The sequence below is a fragment of the Phyllostomus discolor genome, chromosome 6 (assembly GCF_004126475.2).
Source record: "Phyllostomus discolor isolate MPI-MPIP mPhyDis1 chromosome 6, mPhyDis1.pri.v3, whole genome shotgun sequence".
Lineage (NCBI taxonomy): Eukaryota > Metazoa > Chordata > Mammalia > Chiroptera > Phyllostomidae > Phyllostomus > Phyllostomus discolor.
This window is the reverse complement of record NC_040908.2, coordinates 113,104,221-113,118,851: the sequence shown is the minus strand read 5'-3', so window position 1 is coordinate 113,118,851 and position 14,631 is coordinate 113,104,221. Positions and strand designations below refer to the sequence as shown.

Here is a 14,631-nt window from a genome sequence, read left to right as displayed (position 1 = left end):
TATATCCATGGGTCATACATATGAGTTCTTTGGCTGTTCCAATTCCCATACTATTCTTAACCTTCCCCTGTCTATTTTTTACCTACCATTTACGCTTCTCATTCCCTGTACCTTTTCCCCCATTCTTCCCTCTCCTCTTCCCCACTGATAAGCCTTCACATGTTCTCTGTTTCTGTGACTCTGTTCCAGTTCTAGTTGTTTGCTTAGTTCATTTCTATTTTTGCTTTTTTTCTTTAGGTTTGGTTGTTGATAGTTGTGAGTTTGTTGTCATTTTACAGTTCATAATTTTGATCATCTTCTTTTTCATAGGTTAAATCCCTTTAACAGTTCATATAACAAGGACTTGGTGATGATTAGCTCCTTTAACTCAACCTTATCTGGGAAGCACTTTATCTGCCCTTCCATTCTGAATAATAGCTTTGCTGGATAGGGTAATCTTGGATGTACATCCTTGCCTTTCATGACTTGGAATACTTCTTTCCAGCCCCTTCTTGCCTGCAAGGTTTCTTTTGAGAAATCAGCTGACAGTCTTATGGGCACTCCTTTATAGGTAACTGTCTCCTTTCCTCTTGCTGCTTTTAAGATTCTCTCCTTATCTTTAATCTTGGGTAACTTAATTAGGATGTGCCTTGGTGTATGCCTCCTTGGGTCCAACTTTTTGGGGACTCTCTGAGCTTCCTGGACTTCCTGGAAGTCTATTTTCCTTTGCCAGATTACTTTTTTTGAAGGAGAACTTGGGGATGTTCTCCTTCATTATGTTTTCAAATAAGTTTTTAATGTCTTGCTCTTCCACTTCCCCCTCTGGCACTCCCATGATTTGGATGTTGGAATGTTTAAAGTTGTCCTGGAGGTTCTAATCTTCTCATTTTTTTGAATTCTTGTTTCTTCATTCTGTTCTGGTTGAATGTTTATTTCTTCCTTCTGCTCCAAACTTTTGATTTGAGTCCTTTTTTCCTTCCCTTCTCTGTTGGTTCCCTGTAAAGTTTCCTGTATTTCACTTTTAATGCCCTTCACTTTGTCATCTATTTTGCAACCATACTCAACCATTTCTGTGAGCATCCTGATTACCAGTGTTTTGAACACTGCATCTGCTAGGTTGGCTACCTCTTCATTGCTTGCTTGTATTTTTTCTGGAGCTTTGATCTGTTCTCTCATTTGGGCCATATTGTTTTGTCTCAGTGCATCTGTTATGTGTATGGGCAGAAACTTAGGTACTCATCAGAGTGGGAAACCCACATCACTGCATTGTAATGTTGTATGTGGGGGAAGGTTCTGAGAGGGAACAATTCCACTTGCTCAGCTCTCAGGCTGCTTTCAGTCATATCCTCTATTACCCACAAGCAAATTGGGCCTTTCTGGTTCTAAATCCTGGGTTGGTGTTTTGTGTATGTTCCAGGACCCTGTGGGTCTCTCAAAAGAACTCTCCTATGAGGCTGGGAGTTTCTCCTTCTGCCTCAACTCCCACAGGTTTTTGCAGTCAGAGGTTTTGAGGCTTTATTTCTCCCCACTGGAACCCTGGTTGTGCAGTCTGTCTCACTCCCAAGTTGTTCCTCACAGTTTATCTGCACTCGAATGTGGGACCGCCCATTCCACCAGGTGCTGCCTTGCCCACCCAGGTCCTCCAGCCACCACCATGCTGTGAGTCCTCTCCACCTCAGCTGCTCTGGGCCCCCTACTTAAAAAAAAAAAAAAAAGGTGTCTCCACTCTCAATAGTTGGAACTCTGTTTTTCAGCTTTGTGTGAGCTCTGAGAACTGTCCAGCATCTAGCTCATATTAGTACTTTACCTGACCTCATGTATAGCAGCATACTATTCAGCAACCAGTTCAAGAGAATCCCTATAATGATTTTTGGAGCTCTCTCTTTGCCTAGCTTCCTTTTCTCTGGTATTCTGAAGAGACAAAAATCAGAGTTCAACCTCCCTGAACTCTGATCACTGACTTCTCATGGTAATAATGCAGCTCTGCCCATAGGATTCTCCTCTCTGCTATGCAATCTAGAAATAGTCTCAACACAGATGGTTGGAAAATTGTATTGTTTCTCTTTGTTGCAGATCACTACCTTGTAAAGGCTATTATTTAATATCTAAACATTTTTTAAATATATTTTGTTTGATTTTATTATTGTTTATTCCAGGAGGGCATGTCTAGTCCCAGTTACTTCATTATAACTGAACGTATGTCTACTATTCTTTTTCTACAAATGAAAATGTTCCTTTGACTGCTATGGCCTCATTAAAAGTCATCCCTCCCCTTAGATACCTGTGCTTTGAGTGGCATTCTGTATTCTGAGTATCTAGGCACTAGTGCCAGGACTAGGGAGAAGTAAGTGAGGTGTCTAAGACACAAAATTTAGGGAGGCACTAACTCTCAGGTTTATAAAAATTCTGCCCCTGTTCTTATATGACACAGAGTAAATGCCTCTTTAAATTTTGCATCCTAATGCTTTACTTGCCTACACTAGTCCCAACTGTGCCCTGCATATTCTTGCTAAGTAGGCCAAAAATGCAATGCCCTGAATTCTCTTTACTTGGATCAGTTCTCCAGGTTGTGTTTGCAGTGAGCAACCTTGAGAAATAAAATAATTTATTCTCTGGACAAAGTACAAATTTATACACTCTTTATAAGAACAGGAACTTCTGAGGCATTGCCTATTATCACACCTGCCCAGCCAAGAGACACACATGTGCTACTGTCCCCAACTGTGCTGACCCTACAGACCCCACCTATGCCCACCCTGCCGCTGTGTGGGTGGACAACCATGATGCCTACCCCACCTACACCATCCACACCAACCACCCACGCCCACCAATGCCTCTGCCGCAGATACTGAAGCGGATCTCAAGAACCGGATCCAGTCCAAATATAACTCTGAGAAGAAGGAGGAACCTCGCCTCTGGATCCAGGAACTTATGGACATATCTATTGGTCCCAGCTTCCAAGAGGGTCTGAAGGATGGAATTATCCCGTGCACATTCATGAATAAGCTGCAGCCGGACTCAGTTGCTGGGATTCAGATCTCACCAAAAAAAAGTTTTGCCAGAGAGACAACCTCTCCAAATTCATCAAGGCCATGGAAAACTACTGGTGTGGAAAACAGAGGACCTGTTTGGGCTGAATGACCTGCATGAGAATGAGGACATGTGGCAGGTGCAGGTGTCTCTTCTGGCTCTGAAAAGGAAGGCCAAGGCAAAGGGGCAGCAGTGTGGCACAGACACCTATGTCAAGTACTTGGAGAAGCAGGAGAGGAACTTTGATGACGCCACCATGAAAGCAGGCCAGTGCATCATCCAGACCCAGATGGGCACCAATCAGTGAGCCAGCCAGTCAGGCATGATGGCTCCCAGCACCCAGCGCCACATCAGTGACACCATGCTGGGTACTGACAAACGTGACAACTCTTCCATTTCTGGGCAGATGGGCTGCATGCAGGGTGCCAACCAGCGTGGCCAGGACGTTGGCCTGAACCAGCAGATATATGACCACAAGTACAGCTCACAGGGCCCAGGGCTCCAGGATTGGCTGATGAATGCCCCAGTGCAGGGAAGGCCCAAGAGTAACCCTCGACACACACACTACCAAGAGAAGACAGGCTACTGAGGCCCCTCTTGCAGGGTCCCTCTCCCAATATCATTGCACCGTCTGGGATTTCAGGTTTTTTTGTGTTTTCATATATGTTTAAGTGCTTCCAGCTGAAGGTCTGTGAAAGCCAGATCCAGATGCCTGTGGGATGAGGGTCCCTTCCAGGACACATGAGGTAGCAAATTTCCTAGCAGGCTTTGGGGTAAGCTGTGGCAGGAAGAAGAGAGCAGTGCTAGGAGGAAAACTCATCCAAATGGCTTCCCTTGCTTCTGCCTCTCTTCCCTTTACTCTGCTGATTAGTTTTGTGTTTTCTTTACCCCCAGAAGTTTCAGGCAGTTTTGACAAAACAAAAGTAATTTGGGGGGAGAGGATGGAGTGGGGATTGTGGAGGGGGTGCTAGGAAGGAGCTCCCCTAGGAAAGAGGCAGGCCACAGTTCCCAGATATTTTAGGCATTGTGAAGGAATGGATTTCCCTCCAAGGGGCCCAGCGAGGAACCTGAGGCACAGACAGGACAATGGAATTTTGAGTGGTTGAGGCAAAGCCAGACAACACCCTCCTTCCACACTTGTGCCCTTTCCCCCAAGTACTATACAAAGACCCCACCAGGAGGCCCTCCCTAGGACCAGCCCCACACAGCAGCTCTGGGACCAAGAGATAGTGTGAAATACAAACTGTTGACCAAAAGCAATAAAAATCTCTTTTGGGGGGGGGTAGTAAATCCTCTAAATTTAGCTTTTCATCTATCATAGTGCAACCACTGCAGATGCAGAAATCCATTAAGGGCTCTTTGATTCATCCCTGAAGGTACCTAGGGACATGGGAGATGGATGCAAAGGAACATGAACTTGTGGTTGCTACTTTGCCATGCATAATGAAGACCTTTGTCTCTGATCCAGCAGTCTTGTTTCTTCTGTTAGCATCCAAGAAACAGTAACAGGCTAACTTATTAGCTGATAAGTAAGTAAAATGCTAGGCCCTGCACCATTCTTGAAAACTTTTACAGTAGGTAATATATTCTTTCCCTTTTGATTTTCAATTTCCCAGGAATTACTGGAGGAAACTCTAAGAAGGGTTTTTTTTCTTGAAATAATAAAGCATAATATGCTGAAATTGTTGCCTGTTTTCTTCCATCTTCAATATTAAAATGGCTACACAAAAATTCAGCAATTTTGATAAGTTTTTTAAAATGCATGCTGATAGGATAGCTGTCACAAAATGATCTTACAAAATTATTTTGAATGAAGTTAAAGATAACTAAATGCTAGTAGAGCAACATATCTTACAGAAAAAAACAAATGAACTTTTTGGCCAACCCAACATTAGAAAAAAATACTGCTAAGAGATATGTCATATTTTACTGCCTATGTTTTTTTTCTAAGAGCTGTATGGTTTTGTGTCTTACATTAAAGTCTTTAATCCATTTTGAGTTTATTCTTGTGTGTAGTGTAAGCGAGTGGTCTAGTTTCTTGTTTTATTTGGTATATCTGTCAATTTTCCCAGCACCATTTATTGAATAAAATGTCTTTACTCCATTGTATGTTCTTGCTTCCTTTGTTATATTAGTTGACCATATAAGTGAGGGTTTATTCCTAGGCTCTATTTTGTTTCACAAATCTATGTGTGTGTTTTTATGAACCAACTGTGGTGATTTAATTACCATTGCCTTGTAGTATAGTGTATCAGGCAGTGCAACACCCCCAACTTTGTTCTTCCTTAAGATTGCTGTGCCTATTTGGGGTCTTTTGTGGTCCCACATAAATTTTGGGATTATTTGTTCTAGTTCTGTGAAAAGTGTTTTTTTTTTTTAGATAGGGATTGCATTGGAGCTAGGATTGTTTTGGGTAGTATGGATATTTTAACAAAGTTAATTTTTCATGTCCATTAGCACAATACATGCTTCTATTTATTTGTAACTTCTTCCATTTTTTGTTTGTTTTAATTTTCCCAGTGCAGGTCTTTTACCTTTTTGGTTAAATTTACTCCTAGGTATTTTATTTTTGGAGGCAATTGCAAATGGGATTGTTTTCTTATTTTCCATTTCTGATGGTTTATTATTGGTATATAAAAGCCCTGGCAGGCTTGTCACCAGGCTCCCACCACCTCCAGCTGCAGTTTCACCCAGCTTGCCAAGGTGGCCCTGGTGCAACTTGCCCCAAACTCTCTGTGTGACACCTGTCAACTCCAACTCCAGCTTCAGCTTCAGCTGGCCAAGGACACCGGGTGCACAATGTCTACAAAGGGGAAGCTATTAAACAAGGCCACTCAAAGATGAGGGAATGATTGCTGTTGTGCCTAATTCATAGAACCAACACAGAGAGACCCAAAATAAGGAAACAGAAATATGTTCCAAGCAAAAGAACAGGATCAAATAACTAAATAACAGAAAAATAACTAAATAAAATGGGGATGAGCAGTGTACCAGATAACCAGTTCAAAACATTGGTTATAAAAATGCTCAATGAACTTGGGAAAGAATAGATAAACTCAGTGAGAACTTCAACACAGATAAATAAATATATATATGAATTATTTATTTATGGAATTTTTCATTTAATGTTTTTGTGCCACAGTTGACCATGTGTAACTGAAACTTCATAAAACAAAACCATGGATGGGAGGGGCTACTGAGATTCTTTCTTATTGAGCACTAACTATGTGATAGGCAGTATTTATGTTTACAATGGGGAGAAAACTGTCTCTTCACTAAATAGTATTGGGAAAGCTTTTACGCAGTGAAGAAAACCATTAACAAGACAAAAAGGAAATTTACTGGATAGGAAAAGATATTTGCAAATGCTATATTCAATAAGGAGCTAACATCCAAAATACATAAAGTACTCATACACTCAACATCAAAAACAACAAATAATAATGTAAAAATAAGCAGAGGAACTGCATGAACATTTCTCAAAAAAAGACATACAGATGGCCATACATTCAAAAATATTTACCCCCATTGATCATCATGGAAATGCAAATCAAAACCACAATGAGATATCACTTCACATCTATCAGAATGCTATTATCAAAAATACAACAAATAAGAAGAGTTGGTCAGGGTGGGAGGGGGAAAAAAAGCTCATGCATTGTTGGTGGGATTGTAAACTGGTGCAGCCATTATGGAAAATAGTATGGAATGCACTCTCCCTCCTGGAGCATGCACACACCTTTCCCTTATTCTTTCCTCTCAGGTGTGCATCTCCTAAACTCAAAGAGACCCCATAACACTTGCAACCAGGGGAGCAATGGGCAACAGCTGCTCATCCAGGGCTAACCCCCTGATCCTGTCTCCAAGGCCCCCTGTTCTCTGACTTCTCAGTGAGCCAAAGCTGCCCTGCCTTGGCTCTGTTGCTTTTTTCTATCCTAAGCCCTTCCACATTTCACTGTCCCCAACTTTAATAAATGTACTTTCAAAAAATAGTATGGATATTTCTAAAATATTAAAAATAAAACTATTATATGATCAAGCAGTTCTAATTCTGGTGTATTCATTTGAAGAAAACTAAAATAATAACTCAAAAAGATATCTGCAATTCTATATTCATTACAGCATTGTTTACAATAGCCAAGACATGGAAGCAATTAGGTATCCATTGATAAATAAATAAAATGTGGGGACTTCCATCCAAGATGGAGGCATAGGTAGACACACTGTGCCTCCTTGCACAACCAAGGTAGGGACAACAACAATATAGAAATAGAATAACAACCAGAACTGACAGAAAATGGAACTGTATGGAAGTCTGACAACCAAGAAGTTAAAATAGACATGTTCTTCCAGACCGGTAAGAGGGGTGGAATTGGGCAGCTGGGCATGGGTCACGGCGAGGAAAGCAGAGAGTGTTGGGACTGGGCACGTAAGGCATCCGGGGTGTGCAAGACCGCAGCAGGTGGACCCTGAGCACACAAGCGGCAGCTGGCAGACCCTGGCCGAGGGGTGGCAACTGGCAGACCCAGCAAGGCAGAGATTGTGAAGCAAGGCACTGCTCGCAACCCAGGATCCCAATGTTGGGAAATAGATCCTCGGGACACTAATTGAAAACACCTGCGGGGGTTGAGGGAGAGACTCCCAGCCTCACAGGGGAGGTCCTTGGAAAGTCCCACAGGGTGCACAACCCCACCCACACGGGAATTGGCACCAGAAGAGCCCAGTTTGCTCAGGGAAGTGGCAGAAGGGACTGAGGTCCGACGGAGAGCAGAGCAAGCGCCATTGTTCCCTCTCGGACCCCGCCCCCACACTCAACCCAGCTACTGGGGTGCCCCGCCCTAGTGAAGAACTAAGGTTCCACCCCTCATACGTAACAGGCATGACCAGAGCAAAGAAAAAAAAAAGATGGTTCGAACAGAAATGAAGGCCCCAGAACCAGTACTTTTAAGCGACCAAGATATAGCCGACCTATCAGATGCACAGTTCAAGGCACTGGTTGATTTTTGGTCACAAATTATATGAAAAAATGAAGGCTACAATAAGTGAAATGAAGAAAAATGCACAGGGAACCGATAGGGATGGAATGAAAGCTGGGTCTCACATCATTGGAGTGGACCAGAAGGAAGAAAGAAACATCCAATCAAAAGAATGAATCCATTCAGAAGAATGATTTCATTCAATCAGAAAGAAATAAGAATTCAAAAAAATGAGGAGAGGTTTAGGAACCTCCAGGACATCTTTAAATGATACAACATCCAATTTATAGGGGTACCAGAAGGGGAAGAGGAAAAGCAACAAGTGGAAAAGTTCTTTGAACAAATAATAAAGGAGAACTTCCCCATTCTGTCAAAGGAAATAGACTTCCAGGATGTCCAGGAAGCTCAGAGAGTCCCAAAGAAGTTGGACCCAAGAAGGAACACACCAGGCACATCATAATTACATTAGCCAAGGTAAAAATGAAGGAGAGAATCCTAGAAGCAGCAAGAGATAAGGAGACAGTAACCTACAAAGTAGTTCCCATAAGACTGTCAGCTGATTTCTCAAAACAGACCTTACAGGCAAGAAGGGTTGGAAAGAAGTATTCCAAGTCATGAAAGACAAGGACCTACATCCCAGATTACTCTATCCAGCAAATCTTTCATTTAGAATGGGAGGACAGATAAAGTGCTTCTCAGATAAAGTCAAGTTAAAGGAGTTCATCATCACTAAGCTCTTATTTTATGAAATGCTAAAGGGACTTATCTAAGAAAAAGAAGATAAAAAACATGTATAGTAAAATGACAGCAAACTCACAATTATTAACAACCACACCTAAAACAAAAATAAAAACAAACTAAGCAATCAACTAGAATAGGAACAGAACCACAGAAATGGAGATCACATGGAGGGTTAGCAACAGAGGAGTGGGAGAAGGAGAGAGGGGGAAAAGGTATAGAGAATAAGTAGCATAGATGGTAGGTAGAAAATAGACAGGGGGAGGGCAAGAATAGTATGGGAAATGTAGAAGCTAAAGAACTTATGACACATGGACATGAACTAAAGGGGGGAGGAATGTGAGTGGGAGAGCATGTGTAGGGTGGAGGGGGAATGAAGGGGGGGTAATGGGACACCTGTAATAGCATAATCAATAAAATATATTTTAAAAAAAGAAAATGTGATATCTGCATTTATATAGAATAGAATATTAGTCGTAAAAAAGAATGAAATCTTGCCATTTGTGACAACATGAATGGATCTAGAGAGTATTATGGTAAGTGAAATAAGTTGGACAGAGAAAGACAAATATCATGTGATTTCACTTACATGTGGAACCTAGAAACAAAACCATGAACAAACAAAATGAAACAAAAACAAACTCACAGATGAAGAGAACAAACTGCTGTTTGATAAAGGAGTGGGGGTGGGAAGATGTATGGAAAACAGGAAGGGGGTTAAGAAGTACAAATTTCCAGTAATGAAATAAGTCACAGAGCTGCAATGTACAGCACAGGGTATATAGTCAATTATATCATAACAACTGGGTACAGTGACAGATGATTACTAGTGTTGTTATGGTGATTACTTTATAAGGTATATAAATGTTGAATCCATATATTTGCACCTGAAACTAATATAATATGTTATTCAACTATAAGTAGATTTTAAAACCAAAAACATAAAAAATGTGTTATAATGGTAAATCATTCAGATGTGAGGGTTCACATGGCTTCAAAATTAAGATCTGTGATAACTTACCTGCATCTACACCAATTTACAATCCCACCACCTGTTTACCAGGGTTCCCTTTTTTCCACACCCTTGCCAACACTTGTTATCTCTTCTCTTTTTTATAATAGCCATCCTAACAGTTATGAGATGATATCTCATTGTGGTTTTTCTCTGTATTTCCTTGATGATTAGCGAAGTTGCCCATCTCTTCATGTACCTGTTGACTATTTGTATGTCTGGAGATACTGTATATTCATGCCCTTTCTACATTTTTAATGAGTTAGTTAGTGTTTTGCTATGGAGTTATAGGAGTTTCCTATGTTTTTTCGATATTAACCCCTTATCAGACACATACTTTACAAATAGTTCTCATTCAATAGGTTGCCTTTTCATTTTGTTTATTGTTCCCTTCGCTGTGTAGAAGCCTTTTCATTTGATGTAGTCCCACTTGTTTATGATTGTTTTTGTTGCTGTATAGAAAAAACTCATTGCCAATGAGCTTTTTCCCCTATGTTTTTCCTAGAATTTTAGAGTTTCAAAATTTACATTTAACTCTTTAATCCATTTAGAGTTAATTTTTGTGTATGGTGTAAGACAGGGGTCCAATTTCAATCCTTTATGTGAAGATCCAGTTTTCCCAATACCATCTATTGAAGAGACTGTTCTTTCCCTATGTGTACTTGTGGCACCTTTGTCAATGATAAATTGACTATATATGCTTGGATTTTTTTTGGGGGGGGCTCTATATTACCTTCCATTGGTCTATGTATCTGTTTCCATTACCATACCTTTGTAATATAGTTTAAATCAGGACCTGTGATGCTTCTATCTTTCTCTTTCCTTCTGAAGATTGCTTGTGCTATTAAGGATTTTTTGTAAATCCATATAAATTTTAGGATTGTTCTTTTCTATTTATGAAAATAAGTAACATTGATTTTTTAAATTATTTTATTGTTGTTCAATTACAGTTGTCTGTATTTTCTCCCTACCACTCCCCCCACCCCAGCCAATCCCACCTCCCTCCCTTGCTTCCACTCTCCCCCTGGATTTTGTCCATGTGTCCTTTATAGTAGTTCCTGAAAACCCTTCCCCACACTGTCCCCTCCCCACTCCCCTCTGGCTATTGTTAGATTGTCCTTAATTTCAATGTCTCTGGTTACATTTTGTTTGCTTTTTTCTTTTGTTGACTATGCTCTAGTTAAAGGTGTTTGGGTCTTCCTTAATTTCTTTCTTCAGTGTTGTATAGTTTTCTGAGTACAGGTCTTTTACCTCCTTGGTTAGGTTTATTTCTAGGTACTTTATTTTTCTTGTTGCTGGATCAAATGGAATTTTTTCCTGATTTCTGTAAATAATATTGATTCTTGATAGGGACTGAAGTGAACCTATAGACTACTTAGGTAGTGTGTACATTTTAACAATATTCTTTCAATCCATGAACTCAGGAATATTTTTCCATTTATCTATATCTTCTTCACTTTCTTATGTCAATGTTTTATAGTTTTAAGTGTACAGATATTTTATCTGCTTGGTGAAATTTATCCCTAAGTACTTATTATTTTTGATGTAATTATTAACGAGGTTCTTTTCTTTATTTGGGTGGTGGGCAGCAAAGATGAGTGAATTCATCAAGGTGAAACCACTAGTAAATGGAAGAACTAATATTTAAATCTGGTTGTGACAGATACTTAAATCCAATGCTCTTTATTAAAACTCATTTGCTTTATAACAAATCAATGACAAATATGTACATCTTCCTCCAAAATGTCATTCTGGCAGACCTCTTTACGATTTTATTAGGTCTAGCTATTTTAAAAGCCCTAAGGAGGGGGAAGACCTACAAAAACACATACAAATTTATTCACATCAGAACCAATTTCATTACAGAATGAACGTGTCCTAAAAGTTTCTCTTGAATAATTGCATCCTAATGAACCCCATTGTAGATCCCCTATGTCTCAACAGGCCAGGGAAGTGGTTGGCTTGGCTGAACACCTGGGTCTTGCAGGCCCAGTTAAAGCAGGCTCCCTCACATGGCGACTTGAGACTTTTTCCAAAGCCCCTCTATGTATATAACTCCCTAACTTACATCCGTCAAAAGCCAAGCCTTGTTAAAGGGAAAGGAATATCACCCACTTCTATTTTCATGCAAATAGTCCCAGCAGAATAAAAAGGGGGGCAGTGAAAGTGATGACACTGATCTAATTATCTGTGGGCCAATATCACCAAGTTCCTGAAAGGAGCCCAGAGAATGCCTGACACAGACACACAGAACACAGCCAGAAAACAATGGGGACCTTAGCAACAAGACACAAACTGACTCCTTTCTGCACAAAGAGCTGTTTTATGAGCACTTATTATTCTTCTTAGTTATGTCCCTGCACATCCCCCAAAGAAAGTTGCAGCTCCTTTTTCCCAGCTTTGTTGACATATAATTGATATTAAAACACTGTGTAAGTTTAAATTGTATAGTGTGTTGATTTTTAATATGTATATGTTACAAAGTAATCACCACCATAGCATTAGCCAAAACTTCACATAATTACAATTTTTTTTGTGTGCTGTGGATGTTTAAGATCTATTCTTTCAGCAACTTTCAATTATGATCACCATACAGTACATTAGGTTCCCAGAATTTGTTAATCTTACAACTAGAAGTTTATATTTTTTACCAAAATTTCCCTATTTTCCTAAGCCCCAAATCCTTGGTAATCACCACTCTGTTCTCTGTTTCTAGTTCAACTTTTTCAGGATTCCACATGTAAGTGATATCAAACAGTATTTCTCTTTCTCCGTCTGTCTTATTTCACTCAGCATAATGCCCTCAAGGTTCACATGGGTTATCATAAATGGCAGGGCTTTCTTCTTTCTTGTGGCTGAATAATATTCCCTTGTATGTATACACCACATTTTCTCCAACCCTTCATCCACTGACATCCACTAGGTTGTTTTCGTGTCTTAGCTATTTTGAAATAATGGTGCAATGAACAAGGGCATGCTGACATGCTTTCAGGGTCCTGTTTTCTTTTCTTTGTTACATACCCAGAGTTAGAATTGCTGAGTTGTTAAAAATAAACATAACACATAAAATAACACGTCAGAAGGCATAGAGCCTCAGCATCCAAATAATGTTCTTCACAAACTTTCACATCATCTTCATTACCACAGACTGAGGCATATGTTAAAAATCCCACACTTAAAATGAGAAAATGAAATTCAGGGAGATGAGTCTACCTGACAAAACATTCAAAATATCAAGTACGAAGAAAGAAGTCACAAGTCCTAAGATTCCTTGTACTATATCACACTACAACTATGTTGTTAATATATCAGCAAAGGGGTAAAATGAAAGATGTGCCCTAAAGAGCAAAAGTCAACACAGTTCAGTGAACAATATAGTTTCCTGAATCACCAAGTATTCTGGCCTGAATTTCAGTATTTCAGGCCCCTCCCGGGCCTGAATTCAGATAACTCCACCTGGGTTTCAATACCCAAACCTTCTAGTTTCCTCTCCCAGTGGAAAGTCCCACCCTGTCTCTTCCACCTCTACTTCCCCCACCTGGCAAGCCCTAGTCCCACTTCAAATCTTGTTGCTGCCTTACCCCAGTATCATCACTACCTGGGACCATGTCATGCCCTGTTCAATTTTCTAGATAAAAAATCTTTTCCCCTAGTACCAGCTTGGATCAAATCAAGTTCACCACAACTTCTTAGGCTCTTGCAATGTCCCTCAGTGATCAGACTGACAGGCAGCTTAACTCCCCCCCCAGCCCTTACTAAGTCCAACTCCACCCACTCCTCCAGGGCCTGACATTAGATTCCACACCTTTTAGCAGAGACTGTAGGATAGGCAATGATCATAGGCTTTGGATTCAGGCAAACAGACCTGGGTTCAAATCCCTTTATATGAATTGGACAAGTTACCTTAGCTCTATAAATTTCTATTTTCTTTTCTTCCTATGGAGAATGATACTTGAGAGGAAACAGCACAGAGTGTGGTCAAGGTCACACCTCATTTATATCTAATCAAATTTCATCCTAATGTCATTTAAGAATATTTTCCTCACTACCTAAAAACAGCTAACATTATTTAAAGAGTGAATAAAGGACTAAATAAATGATTAAATAATTGGATTAATCAATCAAACCATTGGATATACTTGCTATAAATGAATCCATTCAATTAAAACAACATGTATTAAATACTATTATGGCCTAGGCACTATGAAAAAGACAGACAGGATCCTTGCCCTCATGGAGCTTTTAGCCCAACAATTACTCTCTCCTTCCTTTGGTTTTTGACATGAAATCCATTGTAAGATTGAACTAACTACATTGGAACTATTTGCTTTGAAAGCCACTTTCTCTATTGACCTGTGAGCACCATGAAGGTAAAAGCTAGGTCTTGATCACCTGCCCCAGAGGCTGGTAAGGATTAATTACTTTATGTACTAGACCAATATACCATTCCTGATGGAGAGTTTGCTGTCTCTTCTGGATTCCTTAAGTTTGCACAATCCTTTTTCTTGCCCCCTGACAAAAATTCAGGCAGAAGAAGGTCCTAGAATTGATCCTTCATGATCTGGTGAAAATGGAGGTTTAGGCAGGGAAACACTTTTGTGTCCAAGACAATTTACAGAATTGGAGAGAACATTTTAATGTATGTATATTATAAATGAAAATGTGGATATGTAAAAGAAAAGTAAGTCCAAAATAGCACACCTACCGAAGAGAGCCTAGTGGGCACTAGGGAGCAAGGAATGGTAAAACTGCAGCAAGCCCATGGTGATGCCCAAGTTAACTGTGGAGACAAGGAGACAGTCCTTTCGTGTCCTCTTACTATGTATTTGAGTTAAGTGAGCCCAAATTAGTTAAAGGAAGAGAATGATGTGGACACTGTTACCTACCCAAGGAACC

The 14,631-nt window shown here is 40.1% G+C and overlaps 1 pseudogene; it reads left to right on the top strand.

The window, feature by feature from the left end:
- The first annotated feature begins 2,841 nt into the window (after positions 1-2,841).
- LOC114498848 lies at positions 2,842-3,558 on the top strand (annotated as a pseudogene).
- The last annotated feature ends 11,073 nt before the right edge of the window (positions 3,559-14,631 follow it).